Consider the following 27,229-nt stretch of genomic DNA (forward strand, 5'->3'; position numbering starts at 1 on the left):
ACCTACTTTTCTGTTTTTAACAAGTGCCAATTTTTGTTACAATCACTCTTTTATTAAATAATTTGAGGTATGAAAGTGTTATTTGCCCTTTATTCCTACATTTTGCCTTTATTTCCCTTGTTAGTCGAGATCTTTTATTCCTCTAAAAGGCATGCCTGGACTATTCAATAGCCTGCTGGTGAGTCTGCCTGCTGCCTCAAGTCTCTCTCCTCCCCTCCCCCATCCATTCTCCATTCAGCCACTAAATTGATTTTCCTGAAGTACAAGTCCAATGATGTTACGCTCTTCCTCAGGAAACTCCACTGGCTCCCTATTGCCTCCAGGATCAAATACAAAATACTCTGTTTGGCATTCAAAGCCCTTCATAACCTGGCCCCCTTCCTACCTTTTCAGTCTTCTATTTTACTCCCTGTCTTGTACTCTTTGATCTAGTAATACTGGTTTCCTGGTTGTTCCATGAACAAAACACTCATCTTTTTCCAGGTATTTTCCTCTGACTGTCCCCCATTCCTAGAAAACTCTCCCTCCTCTGGTCTGACTACTGACCTCCCTGACTTCCTTTAAATCCCAAATAAAATCCTGCCTTGTACAGAAAGCATTCCCTAACCCCTCTTAATTCCGGTGCCTTCCATCTGTTATTTCCTATTCATTCTGTATATAGCTTGCTATATATATATATATATATATATATATATATATATATATATATATATATATATATATATATATATATATATATATATATTTGTTTATATGTTGTCTCCCCCGTTGGACTATAAACTCCTTGAAGACCATTCTTTTGCCTCTTTTTGTATCATCAGCACTTGCTTAGCACAGTGGCTGGCACATAGTAGGTGCTTAATACATGTTTATCGATTGGTTGATCCAAAAGAATATTGTCTAACTGAAAAATATTCTTTTGGTAGTTTGACTAGTATAGCACTAAATCTGTAAATGAAGTTAGGCATTGTGGTCATTTTTATTGCACCGGCATGGTCCAGCCATGAACATTGAATATCCATCCAGTTATTTAAGTATTCTTTATTCCTTTAAGGGATGCTTTGTAATTTTATCTATACAAATATTAAAGGAACTTTGGTAGGTTGACCAGAAATTTTATAGTCATTATTATTGCAAATGAGACTTCCCTTTCTATTATTACCTTGTTATTCTGATACAAAAATGCTACTTATTTGGGGGTGGGGGAACTACTTTATAGCCTACAACTTTATCAGAACTTTTGTCTCAATTAGTTTCTTGGTTGATTCCCTAGAATTTTCTAAGTAAATCATTACATCATCATCAAATAGAGATAGTTTTATATCCTCTTTGCCTATCTTTATGCCTTGAATTTCTGTTTCTTGTCTTATTTCTGTTGTTACCATTTCTGGAACCATTTCAAATAACTGCCAAGAAAAAGAGTGTCTTTGCTTTACAAACCTTCTCATGTTTCCCCATTAAATATAATGCTAAGTTTTGATTTTACATGGCCTTTTTTTGTCATATAAAGAAGATCCTTCTGTGCCTATACTTTGAGGAGTTTTTAGGCTAAATGAGTAATGCACTTTGTTGAGGCTTTTCTGTATCTATTAATATAACGATATGACTTTGGATGTTTTTGTTTTTAATATGATTATATTGTTTTCCTTTTGTTGAAACATCCTTGTATTTGTGAAATAAATCTAAATTAAATGTACTGAAGGATTTTTTGATAAATCAGTTGTAATCTTTTCCCAAGATTTTTATCCATTAATGATACTGGTTTATGGTTTGCTTTATTTTAAGCTTAATAGTTTAAGTATTGAGACTATATCTCATTTAAAAAGTTTAGTAGAGTGCCCTCTTTCTCAATTTTGGTGATATTTTGTATAGTTTAAGTATTCACCTATCTTTAAAAAGTGGACAAAAATTTTCCAGTAAACCAATCTGGACCAAGGTTCCCCTTTTCTGAGATTGGCTTATTTAAAATTCCTATTTCATGTTCTGTTGTATGTGTGTGTGTATATGTGTGCATATATACACAACAAATAGAGATATAGATAGATACAAACATATATATATTATAAATAGTATATACATGTATAAAATAGATAATCCTTCATTTCTTTTAAATTCTCAGTTTTGTTGACATATAAGTGGCAGTAGGTTCTTACAACTTTTTTTTATTTCTTATGAATTTGATGTGATTTTATTTTGTTTATTTTGGCGGGGAGTGGGGAAGGCAGGGCAATTGTAGTTAAGTGACTTGGCCAAGGGCACACAGCTAGTAAGTGTGTCAAATATCTGAGGCCGATTTTGAATACAGGTCCTTCTGATTCCAGGGTCAGTGCTCTACTCACTTCACCACCTAGGGGCCCCTGTTTGTTTTTTAAATTGTTAATTTGGCTCTTTGCTCTTTTTAATCAAATTGGCTAAATGTTTATCCATTTTCTTGTCTTTAAAAACAACCAGCTTTTAGTTTCAGCAGTTTTAAAGTCATTTTAGCTTCCAATTTATTTCTCTTCTACTTTCGAAGTGTTCGTGTTTTGCTCATTTTGGGTTTATTTGTTGGCTTTCTAATTTTTAATTGCATATTCATTTCATTATTCCTGTTTTTCTATTTTTAAAATGCATGTTTTGAGAAATGTATTTTTTCCTCTAAGGACTGCATTAGCTACAAATTAGAAATTTTTATCGTTGTCATTATTATTGTCTTTTACATATTAATTCTTTCTATGACTTCTTCTTTGACACACTCATTATTTAGGATTTCATTAAGTCTCCATCTAGGTCTCTGTCTTTTCCTTCTGCTTCCTGAATAGATGACTTTTTATTTGGCCTAAATAAAGATACGCTTAGCATTTGTTTTCTTACATTTATTTATAATTTCTCAGTGCTTTAACATATAGTCTGTTTTTGTAAAAGTGATACTGAGAATAAGTATATTCTTTTGTGGTCCCGTTGAGTAAGTGCCATAAATCTTTTAGCTCTTACTCTTCCAAAAGTTTGTTCAGCCCAATATTTTCCTTTTTGTTTACTATGCTTTAACAAAAATCTGTTTATCTTTGATAAAGGAATGTTGAAGTTTCCCACTATTACTGTATTTGGACCTATGTCTTTTGCAATTCACTTAATTTTCCCGTATGAAGTTAGACACATATATTAGGTGCATTACTTGGCATGGATATGTATAAGGCTGATATTGGTTCATTGTTTATGGTTCCTTAAAACATAATTCCTTATTCATCTTGGTCGGCATTGTGAATTTTTATCTTTGCCTTATCTTTGCTTTATAGTTTGATTGCCACTCCTGCTTTTTTAGATTCACCTGCTGCAGAGTAATTTTTATGATAGATTCTCATTTCGATCCTATTTATATCTTTGCTTCTTAAGTGTATTTTTTGTAAACAGATTATGGGGTTTTGCTTTCCTATCAATTCTGTATCTCTTTCATTTTATTGGATTGTACATTAATGTTTAAGGTTATGAGTTAAGCTTGAGTTTTACTGCACTTGTGTCTCCCATATTATTTTAATCTTCTTCCTCTTTTGAATCAACACTCTCTCCCCATAATTAGTTTTACTTAAACTGTTTTGATTAACCCCAAATCCCATTTGTCAGCTTTTTATTTACTTTGAAGGTTTTACTTAAGTTATAGATTTTTCTTTTCTACATTCAGAAGTTCTGGGCAGTTTCCTTGTATTATCCCACCATTGTGGTGTTCAGGTTTTTTATTTGTCATGGTGGAGGGAAGTAGAGACCTGTGATCTTTAAGACCTGTGATCTTTAAGTCATCTTTATGAATCTTTCCTCTACGTCAATGGCTTAATCTTGTACTGAGATCATGCACACTCTTAACATTGCTGCCTTTTGTTTCTCTGCTGACAGATCTTATCTACTTGAATAATTTTGTATCCCAAATTCGTTAAATCTTTCTTTTGCTTCTTTGAAGAAGCTCTCTGCTGTGGATTCATTTTTTCCCCTAATCTTCTCATTAAAGTGTTTTATTTTCAAATTTTTGCACTGAGAACTATGACTTCTGACATATATTTGTTCTTAATTTCTCTTCTTATGGGTTTAATTTCTCTTTCAAACCATCCTGGAATGTACTGTTTCACATTTTTTTGAGATTCCACTGGGTTCTGTGTTTCATTAGGCATTGGTTCACTTTTATCTTGTAATATTTGTGAAGAGAGTTTAGCAATTTATTTGAAGTCTTAGTACCTATCTTTCCTTCTAGTTGTAGGATCTTCTCAGTTGATTTATATGTATGTGCTCTGGGTTTTTATTGAATTTTCCTCTTTTTGAGATCTTTGCTATTTCAGCTTTTTTCCTTATTTACCCCATCAATCACTTTCTGTTTCCTCTTGTGCTAGAGAGTAAACCCCCAGGGCTAGAAGGCAAAGCTTTCTTAGCTTTCTCTCAAGGTGAAGGATTATGTTTCACCTTTCTTACCTTAAATCCTTACCTTAAGTAGCCCTTCAAGAGTCAGAACTGGCCTCAATTGGGCTCCATTCCCCTTTGTATAGCTGAATTCTGGCCCCCTACTCCATTTCCTTCTTTGAAACTCCTCCTCTCTCTTTCTAACTACCACCTTTTTCAGAGTAGTGGGATAGGATGGTGTTGAGGACAGAATCTCTGAAACCTCAAGGGTCCCTTAACCTAGGGACTACCCCAGAGAGAAGTCAGTACATGTTGCCCATTCAATTAATGTTTACAGCTTGTTGCTTGGTGGAGAGCAGGCAGGGGATGAACTGTATCAGTAAAGTCTCTGCAAAAGGAAAGGAAAGAACATCATTATTGGCCCCTGGTTGGATTGTGTTTTGGCTCCAGAGCTTAAAGCCTGGTGGAGGAGGGGTTCTAAGTGAATGCTAATTTGGTGTTTTGTTTTGTTTTGTTTTCATAATATTTCATTTTCCCCTAATTATATGTTAAAACAATTTTTAACATTTGGTTTTTTGAAAGGAAGGAAGAAATAAAGAAAGAACATGCTTCCGTCTGTATTCAGTCAATATCAGCTCTTTCTCTGGAGGCAGGTAGCATGCTTCATTGTAAGTCTTCTGAGATGGTCTTAGGTCATTGTATTGCTGAGGATAGCTGTTATTCACAGTTCTTCATCATACAACATTGTCGTTACTATGTACAATGTTCTCCTGGTTCTGCTTACTTCATTTTGCATCAGTTCATGTAAGCCTTTCCAGGATTTTTTCTGGAATTATCCTGTTCATCATTTCTTATAGCACAGTAATAGTCTATCACAATCATATGTCATGATTCTCCAATTGATTGATTTGGTGTTAATTAATAAGTATTTAAACTTACTAGGTTTCTCTTTTTTTGTTTTGTGGATTCAGCTACTACTGTTCTACATCTGGTGAATAATTCTCCTTTAGGGTGGAGGGAGTTGAAAGTTAGTAGCAACTGGGAAAAGTGTCTAGTTAGCCATTTTTTGGTCCCACAACCCAAGAGTCTACAAGGCATTATTAATAACTTTAAAGTGAAAATTTGTGAAATAGGTTATTCCTGGGCTAACACAACCCACAGAACAATCATTTTGATTCATGCATAGGCATAATGCAGGCCTCTCTTTGTGCCTACCACTTACTGCTGTGCCAAGACCAGATGGATTCTTCAGTTAAAAAAGCACAATTTCCCCTTCTTCAGATCAGGCCCTTCAGTCTAAAAGTACAAGTTTTCTTTCCAGCCTGGTTTATGTCACTCCCTTTCAGTCTTGGAGGATTAAAAGATTCACAGAATATTAGTGCCTGAAAGGGTTTCAGCGACCAGTTTTACTAGAGAGATGTTTGTGGTGTAGTAGGTTGCACACTAGATTTAAAATCAGGAAACCTTTATGAAGCACCTACTGTGTGCCAGACTCTATGCTAAACTCTGGGCGTACAAAGAAAGGCAAATGACGGTCCCCGCTTTCAAAGAGCTCTCTGATTATGTGGGAGACATGGTTACCAGAGTGATCGCGATCGAATCACTTAACCTGTCTGGCTCTGAACTTCCTCCTCTATAAATGAGAGGATTGGATTATGGTCTCTAAAGTCCCTTGCTGTCTAAATCTCAGTCTAGTCCACCTCCATGGCCTCTCAAATAAGTAGATAATTCTTCATTTTGCAAAATGTAGGAAATCATATATAGAAGCACAGAAACTGAAACCTAGAGTGAGGAAATGAACTTGCTTAAAGTCATGAAGCAAGTTGATGTCAAGGATGGGACTAGAATTCAGGTCTCATGATTGTTGAGCCACGTTGGACTGGATGATTTCTATGAAATTTTATAACTCTAATTCCTATGATCTTGTAATATAGAAAACATCCTTTGGTGGTGTTGTCCTGAGCCTGTGATTTTATCCTCCCAGGGAACTCCCCAGTGAGGAAATCCCTCAGCCAATGAAGAGTAGCAACTTCTCTGCAAATAAGAGTTGCCTGGGGGCCCTGAGAGGTGCCCTCACAACCATCATATGTCAGAGGGTCTTAAACCTAGTACTTCTTGACTCCAAGACCAGCTCCCCTTTCATTCCCCATAAGATCTTATCAAGACTTTCCTTACCCAGCCTTCTCAGAGCCACCTCATTTTTTACAGATAAAGTTCACAATCCTTAGGGTATCATGCAAGGTTTTCCATAACCTGGCATCTCAGTATCTTTACAGTTTTATCTCTCACTGTTCTCCCTAACATCCTCCATACTCCAACCAAACTGAACGGTTCTCTATCTTTGTTCCACATCTAAATTTACCTGGAATATTCCCTCTGAGGCAGAATGCCATCTCCTATTGATGCCTCCCTGTTCTTCAAGGTCCAGCTGCAATATTCTCCAACCAGTTTCCCCATCTGTGAAATATAACCTTCCATGTACAACCCTGGCCAGAAGAGAGTAATCCTTCCTCTGGCTTCACAGATATTTGTACCTCTCTTAAAGCCCTTATAACATTCTGTTGTTCTACTTCATCAGTTATTTTCAGTCGTGTCCAATTCCTCATGACCCCATTTGGAGTTTTCTTGGCAGAGATACTGGAGTGGTTTGCCATTTCCTTCTCTGGCTCATTTTATAGATGAGAAAACTGAAACAAACAAGATTAAGTGACTTGCCCAGGGTCACACAGCTAGTAAGTATCTGAGGCCAGATTTGAACTCATGAAGATGAATCTTCCTAATTCCAAGCCCAGTGCTCTATCCACTGCACCACTTAGCTGCCCGTATAATATTCTACCCTGTGTTGTAGTTATTAATATCTTTGTTTCATCTCCCTTTGCTTTATTTCATCCACAAGGCTATCTGGACTATAAGCTTCCTAAAGGAAGGACCAATCTTAATTATCTTTGGCTCTTCCAACATGGGCTGGCTAGTAGGGAAGATAAGCCCTTCATTGGTTCATTCATTCAGCAAACAGATAAGTACTCTGTGCAGAATACTATGCTCTCTGAGCTGGGAAGAAGTATATAACAAATTAGACAGGCATTCTGGACGTCAAGAAACTCAGAGTCAAGTGAAGGAGACAAGTATGATCACAGGTAAATAGAATACATCGTGAATGCCCAGCACATGTTTGAATGAATGAATCTGGAATGGTTTCCTCTCCTTTCAAATCTCAGTTGAGTTCAGTTTAATAAACATTTATTAAGTGCCTTCTGTCTGCCAGGCATTTTGCTAGGTGCTAGAGATACAAAGATAAACAAAAGGAGTTTATGTTTTACTGGGGGAAAAACAACATATACACAGATGAAGGCAAAATATACAAAAAATAATGCAAAGTAATGGGGAGGGAGAGGGAGTCAAGGAGCAAGAACTGCTTTCTCATTCCCTTATCTCAAGGACCTGATTTTTTAGATCATTTTTTTGAAGCAGCCTTCCCAGGTCAATCTCACCCCATTTCATGGGGCTAACAGATAGCGTCGCAGCCTTCTTTGGGATTAAAGCAAAAGGTTTCCATAGAAGGACAAATGATGTCTCCCCTGCAGGAAGGGAGATAAGGTTTTCCAGACACACCTGTTGCTAAGAAATTCATTCTATCCTTTGAAAAAAATAAGAAACCAGGAACCTGACTCTTTTGACAATGTTTGTGGGGGCCCCGGCTACAAGTGAAAGAATCCAGGATGTAGAATGCTAAGAATATAAACTTTCTTCCATCATCCCTCACCGAAGGAAAGGACCAGACATCTTCAACATCAACAGGCAGAACTAGGCTGAGCTATCCTGGGACAACACAAATGTAGCCACCGCCCAAGCTGTGAGGCCCACAAGGAGTCAGGTGTCTCAAGAGGGCCCTGTACAAAACTTGAAATTGAGATATAGGCCCATGCTCTTGGATCCAGGATTTGCTATCTTGGGTGCTCATGGTCTGGCTGTGCATGTCTCAAACTGTAGGTGTTAATTCAGCCAAACAAATATTACTTAAATGCCTACAATGTGCAAGGCACCATTCCCAGGTGTAAGATACAGGCCTTGACATCAGGTACCTCATAGTCTAGCAGTAATATGAGACATGAATTTGAATAATTATAATGCATTTTAGAATGTGATATCCAAGTGTGTTTGGAGAAGCAAACAAAAAGGAACTAGAAATCTAAGTAAGGACATGTCCCTTCCAACTGGGATGGGCGTAGGGGGAGAAGGTGACTCAGGACAGTCATCATGGACCTGGCACCTGATCTGGGGGTCCTAAGGAGAGAAGGATTTTTCAGTACACAGATATGGGTCAGGGGAACCCACACCTGGCCTGCTTAAGGGTGAGATGAGAAGAAGGAATGGGAATTAGTCCATTTTGGTTGGAAAGCATAAAAGCGAGGTACTATTTTTTAAAAGGTCGGTAGGAGATAGATTATAGAAGACCTTTGCTCATAAGCTCGTTTATCCTGTTGTCAATAGGAAACTACTGAAAGTTTCTAACCCAGCAGATGAGCAAATCAGATGGTGATGAATTAGAAAACTTAATTTTACAGCATGCACACAGGATTAAATGGGGAGAGACTGGAGGCCAGGAGATCAGAAAGCAGATTCTGACAACAGTCCTAGCTAAACGTGACCAGAGTCTGAGCTGGGCTGGCAGCGGTGGAAGTGGAAACAAAGTCTGAATCAGACACAGTTGCTGGGGATAGCTTTCTAGAAGAGGGAGAGTTTGAGTTGGGTCTTGAAGGATAATAAAAATCTAGGTAGGTTGGGGAAGGCAGAGGGGAGAGTATTCCTAATGTGAGACCATTAAGACCAAAGATCCAGAATCAGGAATAATAAGTAGCTCATTCCTGCCTAGCAAGGCTTTCGGCATCTCTAGAGCAGTGGGTATGTGTGTAGTTTCGGGTGGGAGCTCTGATTGTGAAGAGAGCAGACAATTCAGAGGCAGTTGTGATTAAGAAATCCATGTGCTTCCTATCAAAACCTGGTTGTTGTTTTTCCGTCCTAAACATCCTTATCCTGGCTGACAGAGAGCACAGGGGCTGAATAAACTGCATTCTACTCCCACCACCCTTTTTCTGCTACAGACACCTGATACAACCTCTATGGGATTCAGTTTTCTCATCTGTGAAAATTTCTACTTAGCCACCCCCCTCTCTGTAGGCTTGAGGAGTCAGGACAGTGTGCCATAGGGTAGAAAAGACCCAGGTCCAAATCTTGACTCTACCACTTACTGTTGTTGTGATCTTAGGCAAGTTACTTCTTCTTTGACCCTCAGTTCCCTCCTCTGTAAAATTAAAGGATAGGATGACATGAACTCTCAAACCTTTCTAAGAACCTATGAGAGAGAGATGAGAGATGAGAACAGGGGATATGTCTCCTACTCTCATCTATGACAGCACAGACAGTGTTGGGCACTGGAGTGTGGGCAACAAGGGAGATAGATTTCAGTGATAAACTACTGACTTGTACTGAAATAATGGAAGACCAAGGGGGAACCCGGTGACCAACAAAGTAAGGACGTTGATAGAAGGTCTGTTCATCTGAAAGATCTTTGCAGCACTTAGCATAGTGCCTGGCATATAGTAAGTGCTTAATAAATGCTTGCTGACTGATTGCTATCGACAGCTACAAACTGGCATCGATTCTTGCTGATTTCTTTATTTTTGTCATTGTTTTAGTGAAGTCATTTGTTAGTGCTCTAGGAGAGCTGATATATCCACATCAACCTGATCTTAAGAGATTCCATTGACCTATATCCATGAGGCCACACCAGGTGAAATGATCTTAGACTGGGAGTCAAGAGATCTGGGTTCTGGTCCTGGTTCCACCATATCCTCCAGCTTTGTGACTTTTGTTTTCTGAGCTTCAGAGATGGCAGAATTGGGTTTATTATCCCCATTTAAAAGAGCAAGAAACTGAGGCAGAGAGATGGAGGTGAGTTTCCCATGGACAATCGAAGAGTTGTTGGCAAATTGGTACTGAGATCAGAAGCCAGGTCTCTTGACTCCAATCTAGGATTCCTTAAGCTGAATCCTTGGGCTGCCTAAGGACTGTGTTGGAAATCTAATGGTATTTTTACTGCCTGACTCCCTCCTTTCTTTCTTTCTCTCTTTTGTAATCCTTACCAGGTACTTTAATTAGAACCAGGAGGGAAAGCCAATATGATGTAGTCAGTAAGAGTCAGAAGAACATGGGTTCAAATCCTCCTTCAGATACTTACTATCTATGTGACCTTGGACAATACAATTAACCTCTCTGGGCCTCGATTTCTTACATCTGTAAAATTATGTAATTGGACTAGGTGGTTTCTCAGGTCTCTATAGCTATGATCCTATGGAGTCCATTGTGGAAGGGATGGAAAGAACTTGCCAACTAGTCCCTACCATAACAGATTTTACTGATTAACCCTTTGGATATGGAATGGTCTGAAGGTCAGAACTTCTTCCAGAAGGCAATGTAGCATAGTTGGAAAGGGTCATTCCAAAATATGACACTTACTAGGGTTGTGACTGACCATAGACATGTTACAACCCTTTGTGAGGCTCAGTGTTATCAGCTGTAAAATGAGGCTAATAATAATGGTACCACCTATCTCACCAGGGGATGTTTCCAGGAAAACATTTTTGCAAAAGGTAACCATTATGGAAATTTGAATGATGATGAGGAGAAGGAGGAGCAGGCATGCAAGGAGCAGGTTTAAACCTCCCAGAAGGTAGTTGCATTTTAAAGAATGTATCTTTGCTGTTGTTGTTCAGTCATGTCCCACTCTAAGTGACCCCATTTAGGATTTTCTTGGCAAAGATACCAGATTGGTTTTCCATTTCCTTCTGCAATTAATTTTACAGATGAGGAAACTGAGGCAAACAGGATTAAGTGACTTGACCAGGGTCACACAGCTAGTAAGTGTCTGGGGCCAAATTTGAACTCAAGAAGTTGAGTCTTCCTGACTGCAGGCCCAGAACTCTATCCACTGTACCATCTAGCTGACCCCTCAAAAATGTATCTGGTGAGCCAAATAGGGCACCTAGGTGGCTCAGTGGCTAGAATACCCAGCCTGCAGTCAGGAAGACTTGACTTGGGAGGTCAAGGGGTCTAGGAATAATGGCAACTCAGACCCATCAGGGTGGGGAGAACTCAGACATCATCTGGTCTAAACCATACCTAGAGCATGACTCCCTTCCATAGCATCTTTACAAGTGGTCAGCCAGCTGTTAATTAATCATTTCTAGAGAACTCATATCCTAAAGCAACCTATTCTGTCTTTGAACAGCCCTTATTATTGGGCATTTTTTCATTATATTGAACCTAAGTCTGAATCATGAAATTTCCTTCCTTGGTCCTGCTCTAGTTTTCTCTTCCTAGACCAAGTTCAACCTAATCTCCATTCCATATGATGGCCCCTGCAGACGTTTTAAGACAATGACGATGCATAGCCCCCAGTGCTATCTTCTTCAGCATCTTGTCTCTTCTCTAAGCATCCCTAATTCTTTCTTACTCTGTTCTCTTTTATTTGTTTTGTTCTCTTTCATTTCCTATGTGTTTTCACTATTGCATGCCCATCCCTTCAGGGGGCACAATGGTGGACACAAAGAAGTCTGAGATGAAATTCCTTGCACTGAAGAGGCTCTCAGTGTGTCTCCCATGGGAGATAACATGCATTCTCACAAGCCAAACACTTAAAGATCAATGCCCATGAAAAATAAAGTCTGTGCTAAGGGTTGTTTATAAAGGAGATTCTGGCTAAGTGAGAGATGACCTCTGGGATCACTTCCAGGTCTGAGATTCCAGAGTTCTATGAAGATCGATCTTCCCACATTTTCAAGACTGGCTCTAACTCAGGACAGAAAGAGTGCCTGGAGATAGTGTGGTACAGCAGAAAGAATACTAGAGTTGGAAATAGTTGACCTAAGTTTTGCCACTTACTATCTGTGTGGGCAAACCACTTAACCTCAGGGACTCAGTTTCCTGATCTTTAAAATGAGGGGACTGGGCAAGATGACCTCTGACATCCTTTCCAACTATAAACCTATGATCCCATGAGCTTGTGAGTCAAAGATGACCTCTAGATTTTGAGCTTAGGTAACAGGGAGATGGTGGTCCCATCAACCAAAATAAATCCAGAGGAAGGGGAAGATTTGGTTGAGAACATCAGTTCCATTTTGGACATGCTCCATGGAGTGAATGATCTTTTAAAATTATTTTTTTCAATAACATATAAAAGTCATTTTTAACATTCTTCTTAAAAATTTTGAGTTCCAAAATCTCTCCCTCCCTCCTCTCCCCATTCATTCAGAAGACAAATAATTTGACATAGGTTATATGTGTGCAGTCATGCAAAACATATTTCCATATTAGTCATATTGTAAAAGAAAACACAGACCCAAGAAAAGTAAAGTTTTTTTAAAAAAGTATATTTCAGACTGCATTCAGACTTTATCAGTTCTTTCTCTGGAGGTGAATAGCATCATAAGAATTGTCTTAGATCATTATATTGCTGAGAATAGCTGTCATTCACAGTTGATCATCATACGATATTGTCATTACTATATACAATTTTCTCCTGGTTCTGCTCACTTCACTTTGCATCAGTTCATCTAAGTCTTTCCAGGTTTTTCTGAAAGCTTCCTACTTGTCATGTCTTACAGCACAATAGTATTCAACGGAGTGAATTATTTTTATGAAGGCAGGTAAAATTAAATATTCATGTGTTCATCACCTCCGTGATATTAACCAGGGAGTATTAGAAGATCTGAGGCTTTCACTTATCAATTTCATAAGCATGTACAATTGCTTTTGTGCCTTCTCTCTTGGTCATTTCAATGCTGTTAACCAGGAAGGCACCCTGGAGGAGGGGAGATTCTATAGTAGTTTGTCAGTGTTACAGTGAGGGGCCTCAGGTTCAAAATGTGGTTGGAATGAGCATTCAAACTCAAAAAGTATTAATTATACTTTTATTAAAATTTAAAAGAATATAAGAACATTAGCAGTTAAAGGTTTATGATGAAAATTAGGGTGGGCTGACAGCTAAATGGAATCTTCAGTTTCCCTCATTCCTCAGAGAAATGTCCTCAATCTCAGGAGAAGCATCATCCTTCAAAAGGACAAAGACTTGCCAAGTCAGAGGAATGATGACCCCCTCCCAGAGCTGGCTTTTATCCACAGAACTTCAGGATGCCAAGTCAGCCCAGGAGTCAAAACAGGGTCTATGTGACTTGTGGCAACTTGAGACTATGTGTGTCTGGACTCTTTCCCCTTCCTTATTTTATAGTTTTGTTTTTCACATAATTTTCCACTGTGCTATTGCCTTAAGGGTAGTTATTAATCCTAATTCTAGTAAACAACCATGACTTAGTCGGGGTCACAGAAGGGCCTGGCCAAACCCCACTCCATTCAGCATAACAGCTTTACCATTCAGAGATTGTGAGCCCATTTGTGGTAGCCTGATGATCAACAGGAGGCAGTATGATATATTATACTGGAAAGATGCTCAGCCAGGGAGTAAGGAGGCCTGGGTTCCAGTCCTGATTATGTCACCTACTCCCTGTCTGATTTTGGACTAGCTCCTCCCCTTCTCTGGACTTTGCTTTCTACATCAACAAAATAACCCTGACATTCTATGTTCTAATTCTGCTTTTGGCTCTGACATTCTGGATTGTACTTTCTAAGGGCCCTTTCAAGCTCTGACATGCTTTGTTGAATCACTCAATCGATGCTGAGGATTTTCACTGTTAAATCACTTAGGGGGATGGAGTTTGAGGGAGAGATACAAAATCTCAGACCTCAAGTAGAAGGAAAGGAACCCAAAGGGGAAGGCGGAAAGAAAGAAGAAACCCCCTGGTGTATTCAGCAGCCATAACTCACATTGAGTTCCTGATGGAGTGAAAAGGGAAATGTCAGAATTAGTTGTATAGATTGCCAGACAGGGAGAGACCTGAGGAACTATTTTATCCCAACTCCTTCTCCCCAGGAGCCCTTCTGGCCAGCCCCCTATGCAGCTAGCCTGTCCTTTCATTCAGACTCCAGCTGCAAAACCATTGCACTGGGCTTGTACTTCCTCCTCTGCAGATGGAAGACACGACAAACAGCCCTGAGTGTTGACCTTGGATGGAGTTTCTGAGGCTCACACCCTCACATATTCGTGCCCCGGCTTTTCAACTCCTTCTCTTCCCATGCCCCATGCCCAATTTGATGTCCCTGAGGCCTTGGGAGGCTGGACAGAGAGGCCTGAGATGAGAAAACTCCTCTCTTCTCAGCCCTCAGAATAAGGCTAGGCACATAATAGATGCTACATAAAGATTTGACTCAATTCAACACAGATCAATTAAGTTCAATAAGATTTTATTAAGGAGATACTATGTGTCATGTACTGTGCTAGCTGCTGAGAATAAAAAGACCAAAAAAAGATAGCTGTTGTCCTCATGGAGCTTATATTCTATTGGCTCAACCCACATTTAAGATTTAGCCAACCAACGCTACACTGCATCATCATAGTCTGGCGACAACTCCAAGTTGGCAAAGTCCATGCCAGCGGAGGCCAAGCTTTAGCTGATCATGCCAAGATAGAAAGGCTTTGAGTATGGTCCCTGCAATGGATCTACTCTGTACACATCTATTTGCATTGCCCCCGAATTTAGCATACAGTCTTGCGTTATAGTGAGCACTCCACAAATAGGTACTGAATTGAGTTCACTTGAATTGTTGACCATCCTCATTAAATGCATTCCTATATTTAGATGTGGGACCAATGGGAAGGGAAGAACATTTAAGAAAACGTGATCCTTATCACACAAACACATGCACACACAAACCTCCACCACCCAAACACTAGCAATGCCCAGAAACCACAGAGAGTGCAAGGTTTGAGAGTAAAAAGAAGTTATTATGCTCTTGGGGAGATCTGCTCTGGGCATATCATAGGAGCTGAGGTCTGGCTAGCGTGGGGGAGGCCTCAGGCAAAGGCCTGGGGAATATGCAGCTGCTGAAGTAAAGGCACCTGGATCAATATATTCAGGTTATGGTAGACAGAACCTGGGACTGGGGAGTCAGGAGGGCCAGAACCTAGTTAGATCCTAAGTGACTCACTCAAGATTGCATAGGTGGTAACTGTTAGAGCCAAGATTTGAAGCTTTGAGCCAGAAGAACTTATCTCAAATCCAAAACTCCTTTCTATCCATTTTATAAGGGAAGAAATTAAGGCCCAGAGAGGAGAAGACATTTGCATAAAATCACAGAACAGGTGAGAAGCAGAGCAGGCCTGGAACCCAGGTCTCCTGACACCCAGTCAAATGCACTTTCAGTTGTGTGATATTATTTCAGTAGATGCTGCCAAAGTGGAGGTGGGGGACAGACTGCAAATGAGATGCCCACATGCCAGCTCAGTATGGGCAGTGTACCCTCCTCTCCACCCCCGTGGCTTATCCTAAGAACAGCAGCTCTTGCATTATTGATGAAGTCTTTTTACAAAATCGAAAGTAAGAGCGGGTGTTGCTTTTGGCCCCCGGCCCATATAGAATACACAACATGGGAGGTGATGATTTTGGGAGAAATTTTTATGAATCATTTGAAAGAAGGTGGGGGGGAAGAAGGAGAAGAACTCTCAGCAACATATGCCTTGGAGTAAATAGCAGGGTTCCCCTCATTCCACCATCTACAGAGGCCTTGCAGACCTCACCAATTTAACTTTTAATCCCTTGGCCTGGCTTTGGACACCTCCAGATCACTGGCCCTATGTATCTCTCTAGTCTCCTCCAGCACCGTTTTACATATAACCACAGACTGTCAAGTCTGGAAGGAGCTTTCTAGATCATCTAGCCAACCGCACCGCCACCCCCAGTTTACAGATGGGGAGACAGACCCAGTGAGGCAGAACCATAACTAGGAATTCCAGGACCCTAGGAAAATTCAGCTGAGACGGGGAACACAGAGGACATCTGTGCAGTCAGGTATAGTAACACCAAGCAGCCTTTGGGAGTCAGTTTGAGAGGGGAGTAGCAAGTGGCAGATGTGATGGTAAGGTAAGACCCATGTGGCAGAAGGTAAGACCTAGCAGAGTGCTGCAATCTTTATGGCCCCACAGTGCATGGATCCAGCAGAGGGCTGCTAGGCCTGGGGATGGAAGTAAGGCCTAGCACTGCCCCAACATTGGAGTCCTCAGGGAAAGCTCCCATCATCCTGCCCTAATTAGGTTTCTGCAGTGTCCAGTGTGCCTCAGCAAATGCTTCTAGGGTCCATTCCCAAAGGCTTCACCTCCTCCGCCACTGTTTCCTCCAGGCCAAAGGCAGGACATCACCATTTCCGATCACAGGCAAACCACCTTCTCTCCCTATTGTTCGGTTTCTTTATCTGTGAAATGAGTGAGCTGGAGGAGGTCATTTCTGATGTTCCCTCAAGCTCTAACTTTCTGTGTTTCAGTCATTATAGTATCTCTAAGAGTCAAGGGACCTTTACTGCCCTCTTTTAGCATTAACTGGATTTCTTCTCTAGCTCTCACCCAGCTCCGCTCTCTCTCTCTCTCTCTCTCTCTCTCTCTCTCTCTCTCTCTCTCTCTCTCTCTCTCTGTCTCTCTCCTCTCTCTCCTTCCCACTATTTCTCTGTCTTTTCTTTCTCTGTCTCTCCTCTCTACTTCTATTTCTTTTTGTCTCTTTGTTTCTCCTCTCTTTCTGTCTGTCTGTCCTCCTCTCTCTATCTTTCTTTCTCTCTTCCCTCTCCTCTCTCTCTCCTCTCTTCAACTCTGTCTCTGCTTCACTCTCTGTCTCCCGCTCTCTCCCTTTCCTTCTCCCTCTCTCCCTTCCTTTCACACCCTCCCCTCTCTCAATATCTCTCTCTCTCTCTCTCTCTCTCTCTCTCTCTCTCTCTCTCGCTCTCTCTCCCTCCTCCTCCTCCTCCTCTTCCTTCTCCTCCTCCTCGTCTTCCTTATCCTCCTCTTCCTCTTCCTTCTTCTTCTTCTCCTTCTTCTTCTTCTACTTCTTCTTCTCCTTCTTCTTCTTCTTCTTCTTCTTCTTCTTCTTCTTCTTCTTCTTCTTCTTCTTCTTATTCTTCTTCTTCTTCTTCTTCTTCCCCCCCCCCCTCTCTCTCCCTCCCAAACACACACACAGAGCTCTCCCTTCCCAAGTTGTTACCTGAAGAGCAACCACCAGGTCTATGACTCAATATCTCAATCCCAGCCTCTCCTACAACTCTCCAGATGAACACAGCATTAGCATCCCTTTCTCCCCATTCTATCCTCGATGCCTAGGAGACAGTCTCTAGTCCCAGAAGGAGCATGACTACAGAGGCCCCTCCAAGGATTTGGAAGTGGGTCTTAATGATAATGCCATGTGGCATCCTTGCAAGGACCTTGAGGGCTCTTCCTAATTAATTGGTGATTATGTTTCTATAACTGCATGATTTTTTTTCTTTAAATCTGAGCAACACAGTCACAGTGATATCCTTATAAATCTAGGGAGTCCTCTGGAGGAAGCAGAATCAAAGGGTGGAGCATCTGGCCAGAATTGTTATAGGGTATCTGATTAAAGAGATTTCATAGGATTTAGAGTTAAAAGAAACCTTAGAAATCATTTAATCCAAGCCTTTTTTGCAGATGAGGAAACTGAGGTCCAAAGAAATTAGGTGATTTGGTGAAGGTCACACAATGCATCAATAGCGTAGCCAGGATTCAAAGCCAGCTCATCTAACTCCAAAATCTGGGCTGTTGATGTTACACCATGGTTTGAATAGAAGACTAAAAAGCACCATCTTGAGGCAAAGGTTCACAGCAGTCCTCACTGGAGGAGTAGCTTGTCTTGGGGAGGACTTCACCCAGCTCTCACTCAGAAGGTCCTCAGAGAAGAGGGGACCTCCTCTATGCTTGGAGGGGGATGATGATGCCTAGAGGACAGTGGATGAGTGAATAGTGAGGCCATTTGAAGAGGTGGTCTACATCATTATCTCACACTCCCCTTAGAACTTTCAAAGCATTTTCTGTCCATTACCTGATTTGACGTTCACAACAGCCCTGCAAAGGGAGACAGGAATGGGATTATTCTCCCCATCTAGTAGAAAAGGACATTGCAACTGACCAAAGAAGGGTATGGTTAGCTCCAGATGATGCAGCAGGTCAGCCATAGAGATGGGAATAGTGCCCAACTCTCCCTCTCGTGGGAGTGGCACTGGTCAACTTCCATCTTCTCATTTCTGTGTCCTTACCCTACCTGCTTCCTTAAGTTCTATGACCCTCATCCTGCTTTTGACCTTCTTATGAGGGAGAAGGTGCTGATACACTCAGTCACCCTGAGAAATTGGGTTCTGAATGTGTTCCCCTCCAGGAGGCTTGCATTCTCAAAAGATTTCCTAAAAAGGACAGATCTTACTCCCAAAGGAAGGGAGCCAATAGCTACCTAGAGTTATACTCTAAATGCTAGCTGACTATCATCCTAATGCTGAAATTTCAGGCATCTGGTAATGATGGGGGAGATGCTTTCAAGCAGAAGACCCTCTCAGTGACCTATTACCCTGCAAAGTATCAGGGTTCCTGGAGAATTCAGAGGGTGGGAAGCTCATGTTAGATTTCCTTACTGTTTTGGCAGTGGGAACAAAACACTGTCAAACTGTCCAACATCAGAAACAGACATTAAAGAAGAGAGATGAACAACCATCTGCCTTGCCCTAGGGTCCCGCCCCCCAAGGACTGCTAGGACTTTCTATCTGCCCTGCAGTGGAAACCTCTATGTGTTATCTCTCCCTATTAAAAAGTGAGCTCTTCGTATTGCCGGTGCTTAGTATTGTACTCCGTACATAGTAAGTGCTCAATAATTTGCTTTTTCACTTATTTATTCATTCATAGTTTCAGGGGGATCATGAGTGATGGATAGAGCACTGGGCCTGGAGTCAGGAAGACCTGAGTTCAAATCCAGCATTGGACACTTACTAGCTTTATGACCCTGATTAAGTCACTTAATATCTTTCTGCCTCAGTTTCCCTAACTGCCAAATGGGAATAATAACAGTACCTACTTCCTGGGGTTGCTTTGAAGATCAATCATAAAGTACTTAGCGCAGTACCTGGCACATAGTAGGAACTTAGTAAATGCTTGTTTCCTTCCCACCTGTCTGTGTCTTTAAATAATCCTCTTTCCCTCTACAGAGCAAGACAAGTCAATAAGCATTTATTAAGCACTTATTATGTACCAAGCACTGTGTTAAACTCCGGGGACACAAAGACAAAAAACCAGTCTCTGCTCTCAAGGAGATCCCAGTCTGATGGGGAGACAACACGCAAAAAAACCAGCAGGCTACTAGTTGTGTGTTCCTGGTTAAGGCATTTCATCTCCCAAAGCCTCAGTTTCCTCATCTCTAAAATGGGCATTTTAATATTTCCATGATATAAATGTGAGTTCTTATCCTGCTAAGGATGATCATGGTCATGATCACAACCTACTACATCAGGACTGGAGCAGGAGCAAAATAGACTTGGTTATGGGATGCCTGATACTTACTGATCTTTGTGTCCCAAGGATCTTTCTATCTTGCCTGCCTGGCATAGCACACTGCATGAAGGGGAGAATTAAGCGGCCCCAGCTTGGGCAATTCAAAGGGAAGGAGCCAGTCAGACCATTCTATCAGCTAGACCCATTTATTCCAGCAACCTCCCAGCCCTGTATAGTCAGGAATAGTCCTGCTCTCAGCTGCTGTCACTGGGTGCCACCTGATAAAGCTTTCCTTATCCATCACTAGCCAAGTTCATTACTTCTCCTAATGAGCACTGACTTTGAGGGTTTATCTGCATGGGCCACTTGAGAGCCTGCTTAACCAAAATACCTGCTGAATGTCATTTGCCGCCTGGGTCATGAATCATTGGAGCTCCGTCTGCAGAGCTCAGTGCATTCCTCAGACAAGGACATCTGGGCTCTCAAAATACACCTGTAGGGTAAGAGGGCAGAGTCTCAAAACAATTACCATATCAAAAATGTATCTGAAGTTGTCACTGAAAGGTCTCTTCGTTACAAACTTAGCCCTTTCCAGAAGGGCCGATTTCCCAGTCATGTAGGAATGGTACCAAGCATTGCCATGAGATCTGGATATTTACAGGAGTGACTCTCAGACAAGAACACTCTCCCCTGGCTACTTCCCTTCCAGTTAGAACACTGGAGAAGAACATGGGGCATCATGTGAGACAGACAGAGGAGTTTAGATATGCCAGGAAATTTTCTCCTTGAGGAACCCCAAAAGCTGTATCTATGTCACCCTACCACACCCCAAAGGCTCATCTGTGTCCTACTTTTCTGTCTGAAAATCCAAACTAACTTAAGGGCATCAAAGTCAACCAGTCTTATCAGTAACCCACATTTCCTCCTTTATTCCCATAACACTATCCTATCTAAGGGCAAAATAGATCTGCTCTAGGTTCACTGCTATCCAGTGCCATGGTGCTGAATCAGCCAGCTCCACAAAGTTTCCCCGTAACCTCAGACAATGGTGCTGACCACCTCTTTAATACTGCTAATGATCATGTGTGCTGATGAAGACATCCTGACCTAGAGAAGTCTCCCTACAAGCAAAGCTTCAGCACAACGGGTGGCTCCATAGGGCAATCTTCCAAACTTCCTTTCTATCCAACAATCCAGGGCTCAAAAAAACCTTCCAAATATCTCATATGTAAAAATGTTTTTATACAAGTTGATTTTTCAGCCTAGTCTGTGGTCAGTTAAGGGATAGAGATGGAAAGAGAAGAGGAAGAGAGAAAGGAAGGAGAGGAAGAAAGACAGAGGGAAAAGGCAAGCAAACAGAAAGACAGCGACACAGTGGAAGACAAACTGGAACACAGAGACACAGAGGCAGAGAGGCCAGGAGAGGCAAAATGAGAAATTCAAATGGAGAAAAAAAAAGAAGAGAGAGATGTTCAATGAGCAACATCTCCACTGTGAAGCATATTCAAGTATTATCACCAAAGACAGTAGAATCTGTCCTGTAACCCTCACCCCCATGAGCATAAATGTATCTAGTGATATCTATATATTCCATGCCTCATAATTTAAAAACTGGTTTTACATTCACAATCTCACTTGATCCTCAAAACACACCTGCCAGCAAGACATGGCTGAGTAGTATGATGTAGTACATAGAAAGACAGCCTTCAAGCTAGGAAGACCTGGGTTCAAGTCCTGACTCTGACATATACCGACTATGTGACCCTGATCAAGTCACTTATCTTCACTGCTGCAGGCAACTCTCTAAAGACTCTCTAACTCTCTAAGAATACAAGTTGAAGAGAAGGTGCCAACATGGTCAAGGGAATTTATTCCCCTGGGAGTTCTCTATGCCAATGATGTCACAGGTTCAGTCTCTCTCCCTATTGAAGGTTTGCAAAGCACTTTACAAATATCTCATTTGATCTTCACAACAACCCTAGAAGGTAGGTACTGCTATTGTTTCCCTGGTATAGATTAAGAAACTGAAGCTGACAGAGATTAAGTTTCCTGCCCAGAGTCTCACAGCTAACAAATGTCTGAGACCAGACTTGAACTCAGGTCTTCCTGACTCCAGGTCCATCATTCTATCCACTGTGCCACCTGGCTGCCTATTTAGAGACAAAACAAAAATTCAGAGGTGCAGCAAATTATCCAGGGTCACACAAGGAGTTAGTTGCAGAATCAGGACTGTGACCTTGTCATCCTAAGATGCCATCTCAGGGCTCCTTCTGTTATTCATACAAGAGGAGTCTAGGTTTCCATGTGTCTAGGTTCAGCAAATGCAAAGAATGTGTGACAATCTGTGACTTTCGACAAGAGCTGTCTCTGCTCAGTATTATTAGAGTGCACCTGTGTCCCAGAGGTAACCTTACATGGGGATGTCAGGCATTCAATTAACCTAAGAAAAACCCTGGATAAAATTCTACTTCCTAAGCCATCAACCCAGTTCTGTCCTCTCCCTACTGAGGGGTGGGAGGTCACAGAGGGACACCCAGAGCACAGAGCTGAGGACTTAGAGATGGTCTCTTCAGACAGAGTCCTGAGGGAGAATGGGAAGTTGGCCGCGACACATTAAACATTGATTGTGTGTGTGATTGAAAATATAGGCTGAGATTTTGCTGGGTGATAAATAGCAATTGAGTCATGTTTTACATAATCAATTGGCATTTAATTAGCTTACAAAGAAAGCATACCTTATTTGTTCCTTAGTTGCCATGGTTACCCAGATAATTGAAAGGAGGAGGTATATTTTCTAGTCTGTGCTGCAGAGGGCCTAGACTAGTGCAAAACTGCACATCTATCCACAGCTCCCAGGATATCCTTTATCTGATAGTTCATTAAAAAAACTGGTTCCTAGTCATCCTTCCAGACCATGAGCAAGTCATTTCCCTTTTTAGAGCTTCATGTTCTTCCTATTTTTTCCGCCTTTGTAACCCCAGCACCTAGAACAGTGCCTGGCACGTAAAAGATGCTTAGTAAATGCTTGCTGATGGATTGATTGTGTGATCTATAAAATGAAGGAGTTATATTACTTGGTATCTACATTCCCTCCAAGTCTTGATTAATTTATAATCAGCCAACAATCATTTATCCACTGTGTGTCAAACACTGCTAGGCATTAGGGATGCAAAGACAAAGAAGGAAATGATCCCTCCTGTAGCAAACCCCTTACAACTAAATTGTGAGAAAGAATGGGGGTGGGGAGGAATGAGAGCCAGCATGAATAATTATAAAGTAATGAATGATCTCAAAAACGTACCCACAAAAAACCCTTGTAGACTTTGTTTGGAGAGCAATCTGGCAGCATGAAGTAAAAGTTACAAATATAATCATACCCTTTGACACAATAATTCCATTGCTGGGAATATACCCTTTCAAGTGTTATCAAAAACAAACAAACAAAAATGCCATCTATTCATAGATTTTTATAGCAACATTATTTGTAATTGCAAAAAAGAAAAAAATACAGTGAAAACAACCTAAATGTCCAACAATAAGAGAATATACAAATAAATCATACTGCAGTGCATTAATGGAATGGAATATTTTAATGCAATTAAGAAAGACAAGTATAATTAATATAAAGAAATCTTGAAAGACCTTGATGAAATAAGAAAAGGAAAAAAAGCAGAACAAGAAAAGAGTACATGCTAAGTGACCTTATAAGAGGCAAAGTGAATAAAGATGAACGGATAAGCAGATATTCTGAAGTGAGAGTTGGAGAGTAATTGAGAAGCTAATATATTTTATGGGAGAAGGCCAGAGAGAGGGACTAGATCTTTGATTTCGTTAATATAGGGGACTGCCAGGTAAGGAATCTCCTTCTACCAGTGCAGTGGAACCTTTAATCATTCAGCTTAACATTTTAGGTAATTAGTGGCATTAAGAGGTTATGTGACTCACCCAGGTCACACAGTCCAGTCAGTATGTTTATCAGAGGCAGGACACATCTAATATTTTATGGACTTTATTTAAATGCTGCAAAGCACATTTAATTAGGCATGTTGGTGATTAATAATGTTTTTTTTTCTTTTTCAAAATTATTATCAATTTATTTTTAACTTTTTTTTCAACGTTGAGTTCTATATCCTATTCCTCCCTACAACCACTCCCCCATCTATGGAGGAGGCAAGCAATATGACATCAATTATACATGTGAAGTCATGCAAAACAAATTTCCATATTAGCCATGTCACAAACAAACAAGAAAAATAAAGTGAAAAAATTATACATCAATTTGCACTCTGAGTTAATCAGTTCTCTGTCTGGCAGCGGAGAGCATTTTTCATCATGGGTCCTTCAGAATTGTCTTGGATCATTGTATTGATCTAAGTAGCTAAGTCTTTCATGGTCGATCATGATTATCGTATTGCTAATACTGTATACAATGTTCCTCTGGTTCTGCTCACTTCACTCTGCATCAGTTCAAATAGGTCTTTCCCCGGATTTTCTGAAACCATCCCCCACATCATTTCTTATATATAGCACATTAGTATTCCATCATAATCATATACCACAACTTGTTTAGCCATCTCCCAATGGATGGGCATCCCCTCAATTTCCGATTCTTCCCTCCCACAAAAAGAGCTGCTATAAATATCTTTGTATATATAGGTCCTTTTCCTTTCCCTTTGATCTCCTTGGGATACAGACCTACTGTGGTATTACTGGGTCAAAGGGTATGCACAGTTTTATAGCCCTTTGGGCGTAGTTCCAAATTGTTCTCCCAGACAGTTGGAGCAGGTCAGAACTCCACCAACAATGCATCGTTGTTTAGTCACTCAATCATGTCCAACTCTAGGTGACCCCATGGATAATAATCCATAGTCCATGGAGTTTTCTTGGCAAAGATACTGGAGTGGTTTGTCATTTCCTTCTTCAGTGTGCCCTCATTTTACAGATGAGGAACTGAGGCAAAGGTTAAGTGACTTGCTCAGGGCCACACAGCTAGAAGTGTCTGAGATCAGATTTAAACTCAGATCTTCCTGACTCCAAACCTAGTGTCTCTATTTTTCCACATCCTCAGTAGTTTAATATGGCTAATAATACACCATTAAAAACACACACCCCCCATCTCTAGCTTTGTACTCTGTCAGGTGCTTGGCTGAGGACTCAGTTGCCAAATAGACTCATCTTTTCCCTGTGATATTTTCTTCAGACTGTGTGATAAACTGAACACCAGAGAGAGTTCATACATAGGTGCCAAGGAACAGGAGCCTTTGGTCTAGAGTGAAGGGAAGCAACACTACTCTGAACTGGGCACTTGCAAACATGAAATCTTAGTCCACATCCAGTGCCATTAAATTGAGCAAGAGAGAAACTGGGCAAGTTCCTCCTTCTCCCTCAGTTTCTCTGTCTGTACAATGAAGCAATCTGATAAGATGGTCTCTAAAGTTCCTTCCAGAATTCTATGTGTGGATGTGAAGATAATTGAGAGACCCCTGCTACTAATCCCCAGGAAGGAATACAAGGGGAGGTGGCTCTGAGCAAGTTTCTAGGTCTAACTATGGCCGGAGCAGATACAACTGCTGTGATGGACATATCCCATATAGCCCACACACATAGCCCAGACCGAAGAGTTCCAAGGGTACAAGTTCCCAAGCCCATGGCCAACTCCTGATTCTACCCAACTTGAGGGCAAAGGACTAGCATTAGCCCAGCCATGAGTCTACAAGTTCAGGGCAGCTAGGTGGCACCATAGTGCACAGAGCATTGGGCTTGGAATTAGGAAGACATCTTCCTGAGTTCAAATCCTGCCTCAGACACTTACTAGCTATGTGTCCCTGAGCAAGTCACTTAACTGTTTGCCTCAGTCTCTTCATTTGTAAAATGAGCTGGAGAAGGAAATGGTAAACTACTCCAGTATCTTTGCCAAGAAAACCTCCAAAGGGGTCACAAAGAGTCAGACATGGCTGAAATAACAAATGCTCTATGATTAGGATAGCACTTTTGTCCATAGGAAACTTCTAAAATTTGCTGGAGGAAAAGAAGGTAGTGGTGCATTGTGGAAAGTAACTAGCAGTCAAAAGACCTGAGTTCCCAACCCAGCTCTGCCACTGATTTGCCATGTGACCTCTTAGGAGTTTAATTCAACAAGGTCCCTTCCAGCTTTGATATTCTTTGGATTCTCTGGGTAGATTGGCTGGGAATCAGGTTGCAAAGTAGGAGGCAAGGAATTGGAGTGAAGAAGCATAGTGTCGAGATGAATAAAAGTGTGATCTGTGCCATCAGGGATCTTACAATCCAATAGGGAAAGTGAGGCACACTTAGACACAGTGTGAGATAGTGAGAAATAAAATTCACTAGGAAGGGAGTAGAGGTACTACAAGGAATGGAAATGCTGAATGGAAGGCTGGAAACCTGCATGCAAATCACAGTTCACAAACTGTGTGAGTACAGACCAGTCCTTTAGCCTTTCTGAGCCTCAGTTTGCTCATCTATAAGACAGGGATAAGAATCTTTGCACTGCGTTCCCTGGAGGATAGGTGTGGGAGAAATTGATTTGTTTGTAAAGCCATCATGTGCTATGGAAATGTGAGTTGTTATCATGGTAATGAAAGACAAAGCATGATCCTTTGTGCTATGGGATCAGGCAATCTTACTCTGTGACAGGCAAGATGTGGGAGACACCCTACTCTCCAGGAGCTTACATTCTGTCAAAGGAGACAACTTGTACATATAAATAATAAATATAAAATATTTGTTTGCTGGATAAGATAGATATAATAAGATCTAAAATAAATATAATATAAATGTACAAATATTAAATAAAATAATATTAATGTTAAGTATAAATATTATAAATAATAAACAAATAAAATATAATGAGATATAAAATAAATGCAAGGGATTGTGTGTAGGGGATTGGTGGGGATCAGGAAAGCCTAATGTTGAAGATGGTACCTAAATTGAGCTTTGAAGGAAACTAATGATGCTAAAAGGCGGATTGTACAATTCAGAGCAAGTGAGATGAAATGAAACAAGAAAAGGGTGAGAGAAAGATCACTTCTGACTTGGGGTAAGTCAAGAAAGACGTCCTTGAAGGATTGGTAGGAAATAACACAGTGGATAAGAGCTAGGCCTGGAGTCAAGAAGACCTGAGTTCAAATCCAACCTTAGTCATTTACTAGCTATGTAAGTCTGACCAAGTCACCTAGCTTTTGTTTGCCTCAGTTTCCTCAACTGTAAAATGGGGAGAATAATAGCACCTATGTCTCTGGGTTGTTGTGAGGATCAAACAAGGTAATTGTAAAGTGCTTATCATAGTGCCTGGCACATAGTAGGTGCTTATAAGTGCCCATTATTGTTATTATTACTATATTTAAGATGCTTTGCACACCTTAAAGTGTTATATAAAAGATGTCAATGATGATGGTGACGGTGACGATGATGATGGTGATGGTG

At 40.8% G+C, this 27,229-nt stretch overlaps 1 protein-coding gene across 1 annotated transcript in view; it reads left to right on the plus strand.

Moving 5' to 3' along the window:
* CACNA1H (calcium voltage-gated channel subunit alpha1 H) overlaps positions 1–27,229 on the plus strand; it is a 416,322-nt gene that overhangs the window by 233,846 nt on the left and 155,247 nt on the right. The gene's annotated exons all lie outside the window — the stretch shown is intronic.

The sequence above is a fragment of the Trichosurus vulpecula genome, chromosome 9, assembly GCF_011100635.1.
Source record: "Trichosurus vulpecula isolate mTriVul1 chromosome 9, mTriVul1.pri, whole genome shotgun sequence".
NCBI classification, from domain to species: Eukaryota; Metazoa; Chordata; class Mammalia; order Diprotodontia; family Phalangeridae; genus Trichosurus; species Trichosurus vulpecula.